A 20243-nucleotide genomic window follows, 5' to 3' on the forward strand; every position below is an offset into this window, starting at 1 on the left:
AGATACCAGGGCGGATGTCACAGTGATGCCACTTGAACAGTGGCCACCAACTTGGCCCCTCACCATGGGAAAACGTATAATAGGGGTAGGAGGAGAACAACAGACGAGGACTAGTACTTGCCCTGTGAAACTCGAAGTCATGGACGAGGAGGCAGGGAAGCTCCTCACGGCCGTAGTGACCATACTAGTAGCAGATGGGGTAGAAAGCCCCTTGCTGGGATGGGACGCCCTTGCCCAGATGGGGATCGGGTTGAAAAATTTAGCATAAGGGCCACTGCCTCAGAGGGGCTTCGTCAGCACAAGTTGGTGTGGAAAACCGAACAGCCCGTCTGGGTGGAGCAGTGGCCCCTGAAAACAGAGAAAACAGAGGCTGTAAGAGCTATAGTAAAACGAAAGCACGAAGCAGGGCACCTAGAGCCCTCGATGAGCCCCTGGAACACCCATATATTTGCTATAAAAAAGATAAAAACCAATGGAGGATGCTGCATGACCTTAGAGCAGTAAATCAGCAAATGGAGGACATGGGGCCTCTCCAACCTGGCCTACCAGATCTGAGTGCTGTCCCAAAAGGATGGCGAGTCATTGTTTTAGATATCAAAGACTGCTTCTACAGCATTCCGCTACATCCAGATGATAGAAAGAGATTTGCCTTTACTCTGCCCACGGTGAACCGTGCAGAACCAGGTAGTAGATGGCAGTGGACAGTACTTCCGCAGGGGATGAAAAATTCTCCAGCAATCTGCCAGAGGTATGCGGCTTCTGCATTGCAGCAAGTAAGGCAGCAGTATCAGGAGAGAATCTACATGATCCACTACATGGATGACGGCCTCATAGCTGCGCCCACCGAGGTGTTATGTGAACAAGTCTTTTCAGACACCCAAAGGGGCCTTGAGGGACAGGGCCTCAAGGTAGCTGAGGCAAAGGTACAGCGAGGACCAGTGTGTGGATTTCTGGGTGCTAGAATAGAAGGGGATTGCATACAAGCTCAGCCTATTAAACTTACACCTAAGGTTAAAAATTTACACGATGTACAGAAGCTGGTAGGAGCACTGCAGTGGTTGCAGACGTTCGTGCGCATCACCGGTGAGGAGATGCAACCTTTCTATGTGTTGCTGAAAGGGACCGACCCATGGGAGCCCAGGAGTTTAGATGCTGAGGCAGTCCAGCAGTTGCAGATGATAGAATGTCGAATGCAAAAGGAAGGAGTATGGCGGTGGGACCCTCAGGAGGAATTAATTGCAGGTTGGATTCTGACCGCCGGTGGAGGATTAGGATTGCTATATCAAATACGGGCGGGGGAAGAAAAACCACTGCGATGGGTATATCAGAAGGTTCCCAAGGATGCATTCTCCACAAAAGTCAAGGTAGCCGGGGGAATGATTTGGCGTCTGCGAAGGGAAAGCAAGGGAATCTTTGGGAAGGAGCCAGATAAGCTGACAGTGCCGTGGAATGGGGAGAAATGGCGGAAGGTGGTAGAGAGTGAAGAGGATATACAATTGGCGGTATACTCGTACCCAGGGAAAATCGTCACAGGCACGGTACAGAGGTGGGCCGAGACAGCCCAAGTGGTGGATTTGAGTGTGGATAGTAGAGTTTTGGATACCCCTCACCCAGGACCAACATATTTCACAGATGCTTCCTCAAAGACGAACAGAGCAGTGGTAGTGTGGAAAGAAGGGTTGGATGCACCAGACATATGAGGAGCAGGGTAAAAGTGTGCAGTGGCTAGAAGTGAAAGCGCTAGAGATGGCCCTGCGAAAGGATATAGATCGGCACATAAATGTGTGCATGGACTCTTTATACGTGTATAAATTAGTCACGTCCATGAAACGAGAGGGTGTACCACACACGGAAATTGCCTTGATGCTAGAGGTTGCTTTATCGCAGCGAGGAGCAACTGTGACAGTAATTCACATTCGCAGTCATCAGACGGGGCCTGGACCACTGATTGAGGGGAATCGCATGGCTGATGAGGCAGCCGCGGGAGTCTGGACGTTGACGGAGGCGAAGAAACTGCATGAACAACTGCACCTGGGTGCTAAAGCCTTGGCAAAGGAGTGTGGCATCTCAATAAGAGCAGCAAGAGAAGTAGTAGCCACCTGTCCTTACTGTGAGCACTCGCCATTGTGGGAGGCAGGAGTCAACCCTCGAGGACTGGAAGCAAATGCTATCTGGCAGACTGACTTTACTGAATGTCCACAGTTGGCCCCTGGACGGCACCTGGCAATTACAATTGATACATATAGTGGAGTCCTCATGGCTACTCAACATCGGAAGCAGACCGCAACGCAGTTGGCTGTGCATTGGACCACGGTGATGGCGTGGCTTGGAAAGCCCACTGAGATAAAAACAGAAAATGGACCATGCTTTCGGGCTCGAAGTACCGAAGAATGGTGTAAAGCTTGGAATATTGTATTAAAACATGGCATTGCTTACAATAGCACGGGGCAGGCAATAGTTGAACGCGCTCATTGCACCTTGAAAGCAAAGATAATACAGCTTGGGGAGGGGGAGGGGTATAAGGGAGCTATACCCGTAGCAGCTCAGCAAACTATTTTAATGCGTGCGCGATATTCGCTTATTCATTTTATACGCGGGCAGGAGCAAGTTACAGCAGTGGAGAAGCACTTTGGCAAAGCTCAAGCAGGCGAGCGCTATCCGCAGGTACGAGTAAGGTTCCCAGGCAGTGAGCAATGGGAGAGAGGATGGAAACTGAGATGCCTGGGGAGGGGCTACGCCGCGGTTGAGAATGAAGGGCGCATAGAATGGGTGCCTGCAAAGTGTGTGAAAGCAGAACTGTGCAAGGATGTACAATGAATAATCCCTTTCTGAGTTGTCTCTTTGCAGGGTCTGCTGACATGGATCCTCATGCTAGCCGTACCATTGGGAAAAGAAATGAGCTCCTTGACAAGATTGCAAGCAATATTGCAACGAGAGCGACACTGGGAAAGGGCGGCAAAAGAGAGATATGAACTGGGACTGGATAGTAATAATTGGGGGGATCTTGTTGTGTGTAGTAACCATGGTTACTTGTGGGCTGCCATTGTTATGCTGTGTTCTAAGACAAATCAGAGAGCGCCTGCAAGGGTTACATGAATATAGACCTGACCGCAATATGTATCCGCTTACGCAAGTAGCTTTGTAGAACTTTTAGTAGCATGGGGAGGGGGAGATGTAGGGGAATAGACAGGGATCGGTGACCGGAAGATCACGGGATGTGACGGAAAGATAGACTCCTCCCCATAGGAGTGGCAGGAACAGGAAGCGCAAGAGCTATATAAGCGTGTGAGGCAGCTAAATAAATGGACATTTTGTATCCATCATATTGATGTCTGTGCATCACTGTCCCCAGGGTGGGTAGAGCCCTGTGTCCCGGAGATATGCGGCCCAAGATAAGTTCTCCCATAGAAGCGTACAGCAACAGCAACAACTAAAACATCTCCACATTATCAACACTGCTTTCAGCACAAATCCAAAACATAGCCCCATACTAGCTACTATAAAGAAAATTAACTCTATCCCAGCTAAAACCAGGACAGTATCCACCCCTTATTCCATACCATTTACATCATGCTCAGATCCCACACTATCCTATACAACCTCATTAACCCCCACCTCCTCTTCCCATCCTTTGATAAAATACACAGATATCACTCCCTTAGACTATGGACCACCTCTGTAAAATGTCTGTAAAATGTCCATAAAATGTCCACAAATGTCCACAAAATGTCCATTGAGTTCATTTAGTCCATGACTCGGCTCCATCTGTCCTGGTGGTCATTCAGGACAGGAGAGGTGGTGTGTTGCATGGAGTTACTGGGCACCAAAGCCGGCTCAGTTTGGGTCGCTGCTACACTTGCACTGCTTCTAGTAAGGCTTCTCCTCCATTGGTTCAGGTGGTTCCTGCTACAGTAATTCCCAGCACATGCAACTCAAATCCTGGGTTGCAACAATTTAAAGGTAATTCCGTTACAATCTCCACCCCTGGTCCCTTTGGACCAGACAATCAGGTTTAACATTGCAATGACCTCCTCCCCTTGCCCCTGCTCTGGCTTGGACTTATCCACAAACTGCAGTCCCTTAGGGTAGTACCTACTCCAAGTGGCGCCTTATCTATGAGCCACAGTCCTTCAGGCATATACCTGCTGTGGTATATAGGCTTATTCACAGCCACAGTTGCTTTGAGTTGCACCTGTTCCAGCGTGGCCTTCTCCATGGGCCACAATGCCTTCAGAGATATATCTGCTCCAGAGTGGCCTTATCCACAGCCACAGTCCCTTCAGGAGTGAACTTGCTCCAATATGGCTGCAGTCTCTAGAGGGGTGTACCTGCCCTGTTGTGGGCTTATCCATGGCCACATACTTTGCAGTGTTCCAGCACGACCTCATGCACAGCCACTGATGCTTCAAGGTGTACCTGCTGCAGCACAGACTTATAGAATCATATAATCATTAAGGTTGGAAAAGACCTCTAGGCTCAACAAGTCCAACCGTCAACCCAACACCACCATGTCTCATAAACCATGCCCTGAAGTGCCACGTCTACACATTTTTTTAACACCTCCAGGGATGGTGAGTCCACCACCTCTCTAGGCAGCCTGTTCCAATGCCTGACCACTCTTTCAGTGAATAAATTTTTCCTAATATCCAATCTAAGCCTCCCCTGATGCAGCTTGAAGCCATTTCCTCTTGTTCTATCGCTAGTTACTTGGGAGAGGAGACCAACACCCACCTCACTACAACCTCCTTTCAGGTAGTTGGAGAGAGCAATAAGGTCTCCCCTCAGCCTCCTCTTCTCCAGACTAAACAACCCCAGTTCCCTCAACCTCTCCTCATAAAACCTGCTCTCCAGACCCTTCACCAGCTTCGTTGCCCTTCTCTGGACACGCTCCAGCAACTCAATGTCCCTCTTGTAGTGAGGGGCCCAAAACTGAACACAATATTCGAGGTGGGGCCTTACCAGTGCCAAGTACAGGGGCACCATCACTTCCCTACTCCTGCTGGCCACACTATTCCTGATAGAAGCCAGGATGCTGTTGGCCTTCTTGGCCACCTGGGCACACTGCTGGCTCATATTCAGCCGGCTGTCAACCAGCACCCCCAGGTCCTTTTCCTCCAGGCAGCTCTCCAGCCACTCTTCCCCAAGCCTGTAGCGTTGCATGGGGTTGTTGTGACCCAAGTGCAGGACCTGGCACTTGGCCTTGTTAAACCTCATATAGCCCATCGATCCAGCCTGTCCAGGTACCTCTGCAGAGCCTGTCTACCATCGAGTAGATCGACACTACAATTTGGTGTCGTCTGCAAACTTACTGAGGGCACACTCATTCCTCTCATCCGGATCATTGATAAAGATGTTAAACAAGACTGGACCCAACACTGAGCCCTGGGGAACACCGCTTGTGACCGGCTGCCAACTGGATTTAGCCCCATTTACCACAACTCTCTGGGCTCGACTATCCAGCCAGTTTTTTTACTAGCGAAGAATATACCTGTCTAAGCTATGACCTGCCAGCTTCTCTAGGAGGATGCTGTGGGAGACAGTGTCAAAGGCTTTACTAAAATCCAGGTGGATAACATCCACAGCCTTTCCCTCATCCACTAGGTGAGTCACTTGGTCATAGAAGGAGATCAGGTTGGTCAGGCAGGACCTGGCTTTCATGAACCCATGCCAGCTGGGCCTGATGCCCTGGTTGTCCTGCATATCCCCTGGTTGCCCTGCAACCTACAGCAACATATGCTTCAAGGTGTACCTTCTGCAGTATGGACTTATCCTTGGGCCACAATTCCTTCAGAGGCATACCTGCTGCGGCACAGACATAACCAACGCCACAGACACTTTGAGATATACCTGCTCTGGTATGGCCTTAGCCATGGCCAGAGACACTTTGGGGTGTCCTGCTCCCACGTGGACTCATCCACAGGTCGCAGTCCCTCTGACTTGAGTTTACATTGGAGTTCGAGCCTGTCCAGTACAGCAGCACAGAAACAGCAACAATGCCCTGGCCATCTGCCAGCCCAGGTGCATCGCCATTGCTGTTATCAAAATGTTCCCAGGCATAACAGAGTAAGATGATAAGCAGTACAGTAAGCAGCAAAAGCAAAAGCAGCCACTAATAAGCACTAGACTCTAATGTGCGGTGGGGCAAGCAACCCCCATAGCAAGCACAGGAGCCTGCCAATTACAAGCTAAACAGCAATAACAGCTATAAGTTCAATCTAGCACATTCCAGTCAAACCTGTAGTTATCTCAAACCCTTCGAGCCCCACATTAGGTGCCAAAAAGGACTGTCGTGCTTTAACCCCAGTCAGCAACCAAGCACCATGCAGCCACTCACTCACTCGCTCCCACCTGGTGGGATGGTGGAGAGAATCAGAAGAGTAAAAGTAAGAAAACTCGTGGGTTGAGATAAAGACAGTTTAAGAGGTAAAGCAAAGCAAAAAGAAATGGGCTGACAGGAACCTCATGCAGTTCAACAAGAAGTGCCATGCCCTGCACCTGGGGAGGAACAACCCCAGGCACCAGTACAGGCTGAGGGCTGACCAGCTGGAATGTAGCTCTACAGAGAAGACCCTGGGAGTCCTAGTGGACACCAAGTTGAACATGAGCCAGCAATGTGCCCTTGCAGAAAAGAAGGCTAATGGTATTCTGGGCTGTGTGAGGACGAGTGTTGCCAGCAGGTCAAGGGAGGTGATCCCTCCCCTTTATTCAACACTGTTGAGGCCACACCTGGAGTGCTCTGTCCAGTTCTGGGCTCCCGTAGTACAAGACTGTACTAGTTTTATCTGGGATAGAGTTAATTTTTCTTCATAGTATCTAGTATGGTGCTGTGTTTTGGATTTGTGCTGAAAACAATGTTGATAATACAGGGATGTTTTCACTGTTGATGAGCAGTGCTTACACAGAGTCAAGGCCTTTTCTGCTTCTCACGCTGCCCTGCCAGTGAGTAGGCTGGGAGTGCACAAGAAGTTGTGAGGGGACACAGCTGGGACATCTGACCCCAACTGACCAAAGGGATATTCCGTACCATATGATGTCATGCTCAGCAATAAAACCAAGGGGAGGTGTTTGCTCGGGGACCAGCTAGTCATCGGTTGTCTGGTGGTGAGCAATTGTTGGTTTCTTCATCACTTGTTTTCCTTGGTTTTGCTTTTCTTTGTTTTTCTTTTCTCTTTTTTCTTATTAAACTGTCTTATAAGAACCCACGATTTTTCATACTTTTACCTTTCCAATTCTTCCCCCATCCCCCTAGGATGGGGAAGTGAGCAAGTGGCTGTGTGGTGCCTACTGGGGTTAAACCATGACAGTCCATTTTGGGGCCAACATGGGGCTCAAAGGGTTTGAGATAACTGGAGTGTACTGGAGGGAACTTATAATTATTATTACTGTTCAACATTTGCTGGTCGTGATGTTGACTTATCTGTTCCTGACATTGGTTTATCTGATCCATCCCTTTTTTTACTGTACATCAAATTTGAGAGCTTGTTAAAGGCTGGTTTTAGCTTTTGCAGTTTGCTGTGCTGTGTAGCACTTGGTGGTGTTTTGCCTGGGAGAATTATGATAAAACCACTGGCCCTGAACTTAATCTGGTATTTGGGCCCTGCATTGATGCCTTCCCTGTACTTCAGGAAACATCACATGGAGAAAATTAACTACTGCACTTCTTCCCTATTCTCCTCTGTTGGCATTTGGTGGAGGAAAATGGAGGAAACACAGATTGGCACCTTCCCCTTCTGTGTGGTAGATGTTTTCTCCCTTGTTACAATAACTCCTCGGTATCTTGAACATCGGTCAGCAGGTGGTGAGCAGCTGCATTGCTTGTTGGTTACACCCCCCCCTCCAGGTTTTACCTCTCTCTCTCCTCTCTCTCGTTATTTTCATTATATTATTATTGCTTTTACTATTACAATTTTATTTTAATTATTAAACTGTTCTTATCTCAACCCATGAGTTTTCTTACTTTTGCTCTTCCGATACTCTCCCCCATCCCACTGGGGTGGGGGGAGTGAGCTGTGTGGTGCTTAGTTGCTGACTGGGGCTAAACCATGATAACATGCCACAGGATGCTCTACTGTGAGCTGACTAACACAATGTGTTTCCTGTTAATTCCTGTTCAAACTAAAACACCTCTTCAGTAAACCATCCAATACTGATTTAAAAAGATCTAATTATGAAGAAGCCAACACGGTCTTTGATAAATTGTTCCTCATGTTGAAAAATTTGAGCTTTAACTCTAGTCTGAATTGGTCTAGCTTCATCTTCAAGAGTATACAAGGAGTCAATTGCTATCTGTTACACAACAAAAAAACTTTATTCAAATATCTGCCTTCTGCATAAGAACTTTTAAAATAGAGTGATTATTTTCATATGTGTGCAACCATGAACTACAAACATAATTTGCATACAGAACTCCAGATAGAAATATAACCTTTCTGGGTTTATGTGAAAGGTTTTGGTAGTGGGGGGGTGGTGGGGGTGGTGCAGCGGTGGTTTCTGTGAGAAGATGAAAGAAGCTGCCCCCATGTCAGACAGAGCTAGTTTCAGCCGGCTCCAAAACGGACCTGCTGATGGCCAAAGCTGAGCCAATCAGTGACTTTCGTACCACCTCTGTGATAACATATTTAAGAAAGGGTAAAAAAACTGCTGTGCAAAGGAGTGAGAATATGTGAGAGAAACAACTATGCAGACAACAAGTTCAGGAAAGAAGGTATAGAGGACAATGGCTGAAATATAAATATGGGGAAGCCTGGCAGATTGATTATATCACACTGCCACAAACCTGCCATGGCAAGAACCACATGCTTACAATAGTGGAAGTGACTACTGGATGGTTGGAAACATACCGCGTGACCCATGTCGCTTCCCGAAACACTATCCGGAGCCTTGAAAAACAAGTTTTATGGCGACATGGCACCCCAGAAATAATTGAGTCAGACAACAGGACTCATTTTCCAAAGCAACCTCATAAACACCTGGGCCAAGGAGCTTGGCACTGACTGGGTGTATCATGCACCAGCCTCTGGGAAAATCGAATGATAAAATGGACTGTTAAAAACTACACTGAGAGCAATAGGTGCTGGGAGATTCAAGCACTGGGATACAAATTTTGCAGAAGCTACTTGGCTAGTTAACATTAGAGGATCTGCCCATCAACCTGACCCTGCCCAAATGAAACCCCTATGTACACTGGAAGGAGATAAGGGCCCCATAGTACACATAAGGAACTGGCTGGGAAATTTTGTGTTACTTCTTCCTTCAGAAAAGGCAAACTCATTCATGGGATTACTTTTGCTCAAGGACCTGGGTGTACTCAGAGTCAAAGAATCATAGAATGGTTTAGGTTGGAAGGGACCTTTAGAGGTCATCTAGTCCACCCCCCCTGCAGTGAGCAGGGACAGCTTCAACTAGATCAGGTCGCTCAGAGCCCTGTCCAACCTGACCTTGAATGTTTCAAGGGATGGGGCATCTACCACCTCTCTGGGCAACCTGTTCCAGTGTTTCACCACCCTCATTGTAAAAAAACGTCTTCCTTATAGCCAGTCTAAATCTACCCTCCTTTAGTTTAAACCCATTCCCCCTTGTCCTGTCACAAACAGGCCTTGCTAAAGAGATTGCCCCCATCTTTCCTGTAGTCCCCCTTTAAGTACTGGAAGGCCGCAATAAGGTCTCCCCGCAGCCTTCTCTTCTCCAGGCTGAACAAGCCCAACTCTCTCAGCCTGTCCTCATAGGTGAGGTGCTCCAGCCCTCAGATCATTTTTGTGGCCCTCCTCTGGACCCGCTCCAACAGTTCCATGTCCTTGCTCTGTTGAGGGCTCCAGAGCTGGATGCAGTACTCCAGGTGGGGTCTCACCAGAGTGGAGTAGAGGGGCAGAATCACCTCCCTCAAACTGCTGGCCACGCTTCTTTTGATGCAGCCCAGGATACGGTTGGCTTTCTGGGCTGCAAGCGCACATTGTTGGCTCATGTCCAGCTTCTCATCCACCAGTACCACTCAATATATCTTGAACATCCTTGGGTAACCAAAATACTCCTATAGGTACTTCTCAAGAATATTTTTTGGCTTTTTCTAAGGTTAACCAACTATTTAGGAACATCACCCAGGGATATGCCCCGAAGCAGTGTGGTTATGGGTGGCAAGGCGTGTGGGAGAATATGGGCAGGTTCCTAGAATGGTTGTCACTGATGGTCTGGAACTTCACCCCTGAACAAGCGTGAGATCCTGATGAAGTGATAGAATGTTTGAAAACGGGATGCCCTGGCTATGCCAAAGAGATACAACTTCTTTCACTGTGCTGGGGCCTGGCCTATGCCTACCGAGCACTATTCAGCACCCTCAAGGAGGAGAGAGGGTCTCTGGATGTGAAGACATACAAACAGACACTGTGGCTGAACCAGAGACCCAGCCCTCAACTATATCTGTTGCCCCTATAATCAAGAAGAAACAATGAAAGCAGAAGTCAACCCGTTTAGTAAGGGAGAAAGAAGCTTCTCCTAAGAGGGGAATCAGAAGGGGCAGCCTATTCTGCAGCAGAGCAGACACAAGAACAGGAGGGGGAAGAAACTGAACTCATAAACGAGTCAGAAACTACCTGATCCCTATCCCTGAGTCAGCTGCAAGATAAGCAAAAAGATTTCAGCTGTCATCCAGGTGAGCAAATTATCAGCTCGTTGCTCTGATGCTGGTATATTGTGGCCAATAGTCAGGAAACAGAGGGTAAGGAAGCCTAGCAGCTGGGATCTTTTGCTAGGGATAAGGCCATTGACAAAGGGATTGGAAAAGGGGCAACAGTCTTCAGCCTCTGGAGGCACCTCCTGTCAAGAGTGAAGGAAAGGTAACCCTTCAAGGAAGATTTTGTAAATTACCGAGCCAAGTGGACCATCATTGTGGGAGGTATCCAGTATCTGAGGGAATTAGCAGTGGTGGAGGTGATCTATAGCAACCAAGTCAATAACCAAGCATCCAAAGACCCGGATGAAATCCGATGCATGCGGTCCATGTGGCAAAAGTTTGTAGAAAGAGCACTGACATCATATGCCAACACCCTGGTGATCATGAGCTGGACAGATATGGAGGCACCAACTGTGTCTGGATTGGCTAGCCAACTCCAGCAATTCAAAGAGAATCTCTCTTCCTCTCTACAGGCCTGCATCTTGGCTGTGGAGAGACTGTTCCAACAGTTCCAGCAATTCAAAGAGAATATATCTTCTTCCTTCCCCATACCAACAAGTAACTCAGTTATTAAGAGCCACACTTCTTCTCAAGGGAAAGGGTGGTGCACACACCACATGCCACCCTGTGGTTCTATCTGCGCAGGAGGTGATTCTGCCCCTCTACTCCACCCTGGTGAGACCCCACCTTGGAGGACTGTGTACAGCTCTAGAGCCCTCAACACCAGTAGCCCCAAGTCCTTCTCTGCAGGGCTGCTCTCAATCCCTTCATCCCCCAGCCTGTACTAATATCAGGGGTTGCCCCAACCCAGGTGCAGGACCTTGCACTTGGCCTTGTTGAACCTCATGAGGTTCTCACAGGCCCACCTCTCCAGCCCGTCTAGGTCTCTCTGGATGACATCCCGTCCTTCTAGTGTGTCAACTGCAACACTCAGCTTGGTGTCATCTGCAAACTTGCTGAGGGTGCACGTGATCCCACTGTCTATGTCATTGATGAAGATATTAAATAAGTACTGGTCATAGTAGGGACACCTGAGGGACACCACTCATCACCGGTCTCCATCTGGACATTGATCCATTGACCACTACCCTCTGGCTGCGACCATCCAGCCAGTTCCTTATCCACCGAACAGTCCACCCATCAAATCTGTATCTCTCCAGCTTAGAGAGAAGGATGCTGGGGGGGGACCGTGTCAAAGGCCTTACAGAAGTCCAGATAGATGACATCCGTAGCCCTTCCCTTGTCCACTGATGTAGTCACTCCATCATAGAAGGCCACGAGGTTGGTCAGGCAGGACTTGCCCTTGGTGAAGCCATGCTGGCTGCCTCAGATCACCTCCCTGTCCTCCATGTGCCTTAGCATAGCTTCTAGGAGGATCTGTTCCATGATCTTCCCCGGCACAGAGGTGAGGCTGACAGGTCGGTAGTTCCCCGGGTCCTTCTTTCTACCCTTTATAAAGATGGGCACAATGTTTCCCTTTTTCCAGTCCCCAGGGACTTCACCTGACTGCCATGACTTTTCAAATATCATGGAGAGTGGCTTAGCGACTACATCAGCCAGTTCCCTCAGGCCTCTGGGATGTACCTCATCAGGTCCCATAGACTTGTGTATATCCAGGTTCCTCAGGCGGTCATGAACCTGATCTTCCCTTACAGTGGGAGGGGCTTTATCTCCCTGGTCTCCATCCTGCAGTCCATCGACCCAGGAGGGGTGAGGAGAGACGTTACCAGTGAACACTGAGGCAAAACAGTTGTTGAGTACCTCAGCCTTCTCCTCATCTGCTGTTGATACTAGGCCACCATTCTTGTTCATCGGGGAGGTACGCTTTCTTTGGCTTTCCTTTTCTTGTTGATGTACCTGTAGAAGCCCTTCTTGTTATTCTTTGCATCCCTTGCCACATTCAGCTCCAGACGCGCCTTGGCCCTCCTGACCCCATCCCTACACAACTGGGCAGCGTCCCTATACTCTTCCCAGGATACCTGTCCCTGCTTCCACTGCCTGTGCAGTTCCCTCTTGCTCTTTAGTTTGACCAGCATGTCTCGACTCAGCCATGTCTGTCTCTTCCCTTGCTTGCCTGATTACTTGGTGGGTAATGCAGAAGGATGGGGAAGTCTCATGTGTACCTCAAGGAGATTTAATCTTGGGTGAAAATAACCCATGATTTGAGTTGCATGATGCCATTGCTGTATGATGCCAGTGTTATATGATGCTGTATGTCGCCGTTGCTGTGGCTCCCATATGTCAAAGTATTATAGCAGGACTCACCCAAACCAGTGAAGACTGAATCTCATGAGGAACCAGGCATGTGCAGTGGTGACGCAACTTGAGGTGGCTTCAGTGTGCAACAATCTGACACAACACACCACCTCTCCTTTCCTGAGTGACCCCCATAACAGATGGAGCCCAAAGTCATGGACTAAATTAATTCAGTCGACATTTTATGGACATCTTATGGACATCTTATGGACATTTTACAGGGCTGACCCATAGACTAAGGGAATGATATCAGTGTATATATCAAAGGATTGGAAGGGGGGGGTGGTTAATGAGGATGTATTGGATAGTGTGGGACCTGAGCATAATGTAAATGGTATGGAAAAAGGGGTGGAGAATGTACTGGGTTTGGCTGGGATGGAGTTAATTTTCTTCACAGTAGCTTGTATGGTGCAAGAGAAGAGAAGAGAATTGATACATTATCTGATTTTCCCTTTTTGGTTCAGTGATGCTTCACCTTTCAGCAACAGCTGGCAACAAAGATTTCCTTGAAGTACTTGCAGTATATCTATATTTAGCATAAATGGCAGGGTTTTGGTAGCAGGGGGCTGCAGGGCTGATCTGTGCATGCATAGGCCATGAACTGTCCTGTGCTAGTCACAGCTGGTTACAGCCAGCTCAGCAACTGATGAAAACAACCCACCACATACCAAAACTTCAACCTGGGGAACACATGATACCTCTGCACAAACATATTTAACAAAGGGTGGTAGCAGCTAGGGGCAGGAGACACAGGAGGAGACACGTGAGGAAAACCAGAAAGAGACACAAGGAAGGGGACACTGTCGGGGACACAGCTGGAGACACTCTCAGAAGGTGTTCCATGCCAGAGGAGGTGGTATGCCTCTGAGGGGGACTACAGCCCATGGATAAGCCACACCAAAGCAGGTACGCCCCCAAAAGGGGCTGCAGCCTGTGGATAAGCCCATGCCAGAGCAGAGGAAATTAATAAAAAAAACAGGAGCAGTGGAAGAAAAAACACTATGCACTATTCCAAACATCCTGCACCGCCTGTTGCCTCACTGAAGGGACCGAGTGTAATGCACGGCAAAAATAAGGGCAGTGGAGACCAGGGAGGGGGGAAGAGAGGTGTCTGGACTGAAGTTGAGCCTGGGGAAGGGGGAAGAAAGGCGTTTTCCCTAAGTGTTTGTTTAATTGTTTGTCTTTTTTGTTTCTCAGTACCTGAATTAATAATTTAATTTATTGCCAATTAACATATTTTTAAGTGAAATTCTCTGAGTCAACACTGTCATACCCATGACAATACCCCCTACCAAATGACTAGAAGGCATGCATTTCAACTATGTGGTGGTGCATGCCTAGTCATGAGGGACACCCATTTTGGCTGCACAACATATGCTTCCAATTGTGTGATAAGTTGTTTAGGTAGCCAGTCTCTGCAGTCTTTATAAGGTCTCGAACCATTTTCTAGTACAGATCTTGGGGATCCAGGAAACGCTAGATTCATTCTTCTGGACAGTCAGATATAGTCAGTGGGTCACAAATTAGCCATCACTGGTATAAACAGCAGGCATTCAATTCAATTGTCTTTCAGTAAGCCTCAGGAAAGAGAACAGCCTAGTACTGTAACTGCACAAATCACTAAAAGCAAAACCAAAATACACAAATTGTTTGGCTACAAATATTTCATAACTATAGAAATTTTCAGAGTCAGGGAAATGTTAAGGGCAAGGAACCCTCAACACGGGAAGGACATGGAACTGTTGGAGCAGGTCCAGAGGAGAGCCACAAAAATGATCCGAGGGCTGGAGCACCTCGCCTATGAGGACAGGCTGAGAGAGTTGGGCTTGTTCAGCCTGGAGAAGAGAAGGCTGCGGGGAGACCTTATTGCGGCCTTCCAGTACTTAAAGGGGGACTACAGGAAAGATGAGGGCAATCTCTTTAGCAAGGCCTGTTTTGACAGGACAAGGGGTAATGGTTTTAAACTAAAGGAGGATAGATTCAGACTAGATATAAGGAAGAAATTTTTTTACAATGAGGGTGGTGAAACACTGGAACAGGTTGCCCAGAGAGGTGGTAGATGCCCCATCCCTTGAAACATTCAAGGTCAGGTTGGACAGGGCTCTGAGCGACCTGATCTAGTTGAAGCTGTCCCTGCTCACTGCAGGGGGGGTGGACTAGATGACCTCTAAAGGTCCCTTCCAACCTAAACCATTCTATGATTCTATGAAGATATGAAGAAAAACTATAAAATCCTGAATGGAGAAGAAAACTGCTCTCTCTCCCCTTAGGGTCTATGGAACAAAACTAGCAGGTTCAGAACAAAAGGAAGTATTTCTTCACACTGTGTAGTTAAACTACGAAACTCCTTACCACAGCCAAGTTCCTTTGGGTTCAAATGCAACTACATATATTCGTGGAAGAAAAATCTGCTGAGAATTATTAGCTACTCGGACACTACCTCTGCCTTGCGAAGTCACAAACACTGAAATTACTGGAGGATTCATTCCACATATTTGTTGTTATGTGTCGTGGTTCAGCCTCAGCTGGCAACTGAACACCACGCAGCCGCTCGCTCACCCCCCCCACCCCTGTGGGATGGGGAAGAGAATCGGACGAGCAAAAGGGCTGAGATAAGCACAGTTTAATGATTACAATAAAATGATAATGATAAATGATTATGATAATAATGACAATAATGTTAATATAATAAAAGGGAAAAGGAAGGGAAAGGGAAAACAGGGGAAAAAAACACGGAAACACAAACGATACAACCGCTCACCACCCGCCGACCGACGCTGCCTGTCCCCGAGCCGCGATTGCCCCCCCTCCCCCGGCCAGCCCCTCCCAGGTAGCATACTGGGCATGACGTTACATGATATGGAATATCCCTTTGGTCAGTTTGAATCCGCTCTCTTAGCTGTGCCCCCTCCCCTCCCAGCTTCTTGTGCACCCAGCAGAGCATGGGAGGCTAGACATGTCCTTGACTAGTATAAGCGCTACCCAGCAACAGCCCAAATATCTGTGTGTTATCTCAACAGGTTTTTTTTTTCCATGCTAATTTCAAAGCACAGCACTATACCAGCTAGAGTGAAGAAAATTAACTCTATCCCAGCTAAAACCATGACATTATGGCTTTTAGTTTTACATTTCACTTTGATATCTCCTGAAAGAGTTTTAGGACACATTTTTTTCAAATGTCAGAATGATTTGTTCTCAAGAATAAGAGGATCAGCATTTTTTCTCTTAATATTTTTATTATAAACTTGAAAGAACCAAGTGCTGGTCCAGTCCTGTTTAATATATTCATCAATGACCTGGATGATGGGACAGAGTGTAACCTCAGCAAGTTCACTGATGACACCAAGCTGGGAGGAGTGGCTGATACACCAGAAGGCCGTGCTGCCATCCAGCGAGACCTGGACAGGCTGGAGAGCTGGGCCGAGGGGAACCTGATAAAATTCAGCAAGAGCAAGTGCAAGGTCCTGCACCTGGGGAGGAACAACCCCATGCACCAGTACAGGCTGGGGGCTGACCTACTGGAAAGCGGCTCTGTTGAGAAGGACCTGGGAGTGCTGGTGGACAACAAGCTGACCATGAGCCAGCAATGTGCCCTTGTGGCCAAGAAGGCCAACAGTATCCTGGGATGCATTAAAAGGAGTGTGGCCAGCAGATCGAGAGAGGTTATCCTCCCCCTCTACTCTGCCCTAGTGAGACCACATTTGGAGTACTGTGTCCAGTTTTGGGCCCCCCAGTTTAAGAAGGATGTGGAACTCCTTGAGCAAGTCCAGCGGAAAGCTACGAAGATGATCAGGGGACTGGAGCATCTCCCTCATGAGGAAAGGCTGAGAGACTTGGGTTTGTTTAGCTCGGAGAAGAGAAGACTGAGGGGGGATCTCATAAATACCTATAAATATCTAAAGGGTGGGTGTCAGGACGATGGGACTGGACTCTTTTCAACAGTGCCCAATGACAGGACAAGGGGCAATGGGCACAAGCTGGAACACAGGAAGTTCCACCTGAATATGAGAAAAAACTTCTTTACTGTGAGGGTGACGGAGCAGTGGAACAGGCTGCCCAGGGAGGCTGTGGAGTCTCCTTCCCTGGAGACATTCAAAACCTGCCTGGACGCTTCCCTGTGCAGCCTGCTCTAGGTGTACCTGCTCAAGCAGGAGGGTTGGACAAGATGATCTCCAGAGGTCCCTTCCAATCCCTACCATTCTGTGATTCTGTGATTAATAGAGGGTGTGCTTAGTAAATGTTTGAATTATTAACTTATATCACCATTTACTACTGCTGAGCAAGCATCCCTACTATACAGGAAGAAATAAAGTATGATTTTCTGAACATAATAATTTTTATTTATATAGGTTATAAATAAAAGCTGCACAGAGTAAATGGAAGTGTTTTGATTTCCTAGGAGAACAAGATGGAATTCCACCACCTGTTCATCTATCTCCCTTCAGTTATCAACTTCTGAGTCTCTTGGCCAATTCCAACCTAATTTAAGAAAGGGTCAAGTAGATACTGAATTCCTAGAAGGTTTGTTGAAGTTGGTAGCTGGGCACAGAAGGAGCCAAATTTATAACTACCTTCTCAGAGTCTTAACTCAAACCCTTATCCTCTTACAAAAGGCGGGGGGGGAGGAAATAGTCAGTTTGCATACATGTAGCTAAGAACTAGCCACTCTATGTGCTTCCACCTGCCCAACAAGACATCATCCCACTTAAAAAGGCACACATGCAAGTGTACTTGCAGTGAAAACACAGTAGGATCAAACTCTTTTGTTACTTGTTAAACAAAACCATCGCTAACAAGTTGTGTGAAATATAGTAGTTCTGAATTGATTCAACGCTTTGTGCCCAGTAACAAAGCATTAAAAATAGTTTATGTGACAGTGTAATTAAAAAAAAAAACACCAAACACCACCGAAATAAGCCTCCAAATTCCTCCTTCTCCCAAAAGCTGTAACTTATCTCCTTCATTGTTTTTATAATGCAAAAACAATCTAGCATGTTTTAAATATTCCATTAAGTAGAATAAGAGAAAAAATAGCACACTAATATGCTTAGTCTAAAAATAATCAGACTTGTTTTTCTCCTTACCAGATAAATTTAACACAATTTACTATTTGCGCTTTAAACACCACCACCCCCTTATATTTAGGTGTATTTGACATTGTGTTGGGTTTACATGGCAAGGTTTTGGTAGCGGGGGGGTGGGGGTGGTGGGGTGGTGCAGCGGTGGTTTCTGTGAGAAGATGACAGAAGCTGCCCCCATGTCAGACAGAGCTAGTTTCAGCCAGCTCCAAGACGGACCCGCTGATGGCCAAAGCTGAGCCAATCAGGGACTTCCATAGCGCCTCTGTGATAACATATTTAAGAAAGGGTAAAAAAACCTGCTGCGCAACAGCAGCCAGGAGAAAGGAGTGAGACTATATGAAAGAAACAATTACGCAAACACCAAGGTCAGTGAAGAAGGAGGGGGAGAAGGTGCTCCAGGCACCGGAGCACAGATTGCCCTGCAGCCTGTGGTGAAGACCATGGGAGGACCCCACGCTGGAGCAGGTGGATGTGCCCTGAAGGAAGCTGCAGCCCGTGGACAGCCAAAACGGGAGCAGGCTCCTAGCAGGGACTGTGGCCTCGTGGAGAGGAGCCCACACAGGAGCAGGTTTTCTGGCAGGACCTGTGACCCTGTGGGGGACCCACGCTGGAGCAGCCTGCTCCTGAAGGACTGTACCCTGTGGAAAGGACCCATGCTGGAGCAGTTTGTGAAGAACTGCAGCCCGTGGGAAGGACCCACAATGGAGAAGGTCGTGGCTTGGGAACCAGGTATGCATGTCTCTAAGGGCGAGGCACCTGAAGGAATTGGCTAGTGGAGGGACCAAGCCAACTGCCAAAGAGACCATGGGGTCTGGGGGTGGAATAAGAGACTAATTTACGGGTGGGGGGGTGTGTGTGTGTGTGTGCGCGTGTTTGTGTGGGAGGCAACTGGGGAGACTGGGGGGATCCAGGGGCCAGCTACTGGGTAGATTGAGTGTCTAAGCCAAGCTACTGGGGGATCACAGTGTGTGTATGTGAGAGGAGGTCGGTACTGGCAACTGGAGTGGGGCTATGGGCCTTAGGGGCTCGTATGCTGTCATGGTTTTAGCTGGGATAGAGTTAATTTTCTTCACTCCAGCTGGTATAGTACTGTGCTTTGAAATTAGCATGGGAAAAAAAACCTGTTGAGATAACACACAGATGTTTGGGCTGTTGCTGGGTAGCGCTTATACTAGTCAAGGACATGTCTAGCTTCCCATGCTCTGCTGGGTGCACAAGAAGCCGGGAGGGGAGGGGGCACAGCTAAGAGAGCGGATTCAAACTGACCAAAGGGATATTCCATATCATGTAACGTCATGCCCAGTATGCTACCTGGGAGGGGCTGGCCGGGGGAGGAGGAAGCAATCGCAGCTCGGGGACGGGCAGCGTCGGTCAGCGGGTGGTGAGCGATTGTAGCGTTTGTGTTTCTGTGGGTTTTTTTTTCCCCTGTTTTCCCTTTCCCTTCCTTTTCCCTTTTATTATATTAACATTATTGTCATTATTATCATAATCATTTATCATTATCATTTTATTGTAATCATTAAACTGTGCTTATCTCAACCCACAAGTTCTTTTGCTCGTCCGATTCTCTTCCCCATCCCACGGGGGTGGGGGGGGGAGTGAGCGAGCGGCTGCGTGGTGTTCAGTTGCCAGCTGAGGCTGAACCACGACATATGCCCAGGTGCCAGCAACTGGGGAGACCAGGGGATCCAGGGGCTAGCTACTGGATAGACTGAGTGTCTAAATACAGTTACTGGATGGACCCACATTGTATATACATATATATTTCCCACTAATGGACCTTCATCCTGATCAGCCAGAGAGGGGAACAGGATGAGGCCATTGTTGCTGTTTGTCTGAGTGCTGAGTGTTTCTGTCTGTGTTGTTTGTTCTGTGTTGCTGGCCATGTGTATATGTGTATATGTGTATTATATATGTATTTGTATACCTACTGGGAATACATTCCCAGCCTTGCTACTGGTTGAATCTGGGGATATGCAGCTGTGGCAGACTTGCCTCTATGGTGCTGTCAGATTCAGCAATTCCCTAGCAAGAGATCAGGATGTTGCCCATCTTGACTGAACTGCTAAGCATGGTAGGGTATGTACCACTTAAAAAGGCCCAATGGCTTTCAGGTCACGGGTTATTCAATTAGTTAACCAGAATAGTACTGCAAACTCGTACTCCTGTACTACCAAATATGGGAAACACTGGCCCTATCCATTTAGTTTTTATCCCCATCCTAATGCCAAGCACAAGCA

At 47.8% G+C, this 20243-nt stretch overlaps 2 protein-coding genes across 4 annotated transcripts in view; one reads left to right on the forward strand and one right to left on the reverse strand.

Moving 5' to 3' along the window:
- The window catches only part of LOC135310847 (zinc finger and BTB domain-containing protein 5-like), a 214788-nt gene that overhangs the window by 105386 nt on the left and 89159 nt on the right, over nucleotides 1–20243 (forward strand). The window contains exon 1 of one of the 2 annotated variants that reach the window (XM_064439902.1): nucleotides 5536–5565. The exons of the other annotated variant lie outside the window; for it this stretch is intronic. The gene's annotated coding sequence lies outside the window, so the exon portion shown is untranslated. Of the gene's footprint in view, nucleotides 1–5535; nucleotides 5566–20243 lie in introns of those variants that run through there. 2 annotated transcript variants of the gene reach the window in all.
- LOC135310849 (mitochondrial nicotinamide adenine dinucleotide transporter SLC25A51-like) overlaps nucleotides 1–20243 on the reverse strand; it is a 60341-nt gene that overhangs the window by 15261 nt on the left and 24837 nt on the right. The window lies entirely within an intron of this gene.

The sequence above is a fragment of the Phalacrocorax carbo genome (genome assembly GCF_963921805.1).
Source record: "Phalacrocorax carbo chromosome W unlocalized genomic scaffold, bPhaCar2.1 SUPER_W_unloc_2, whole genome shotgun sequence".
Lineage (NCBI taxonomy): Eukaryota > Metazoa > Chordata > Aves > Suliformes > Phalacrocoracidae > Phalacrocorax > Phalacrocorax carbo.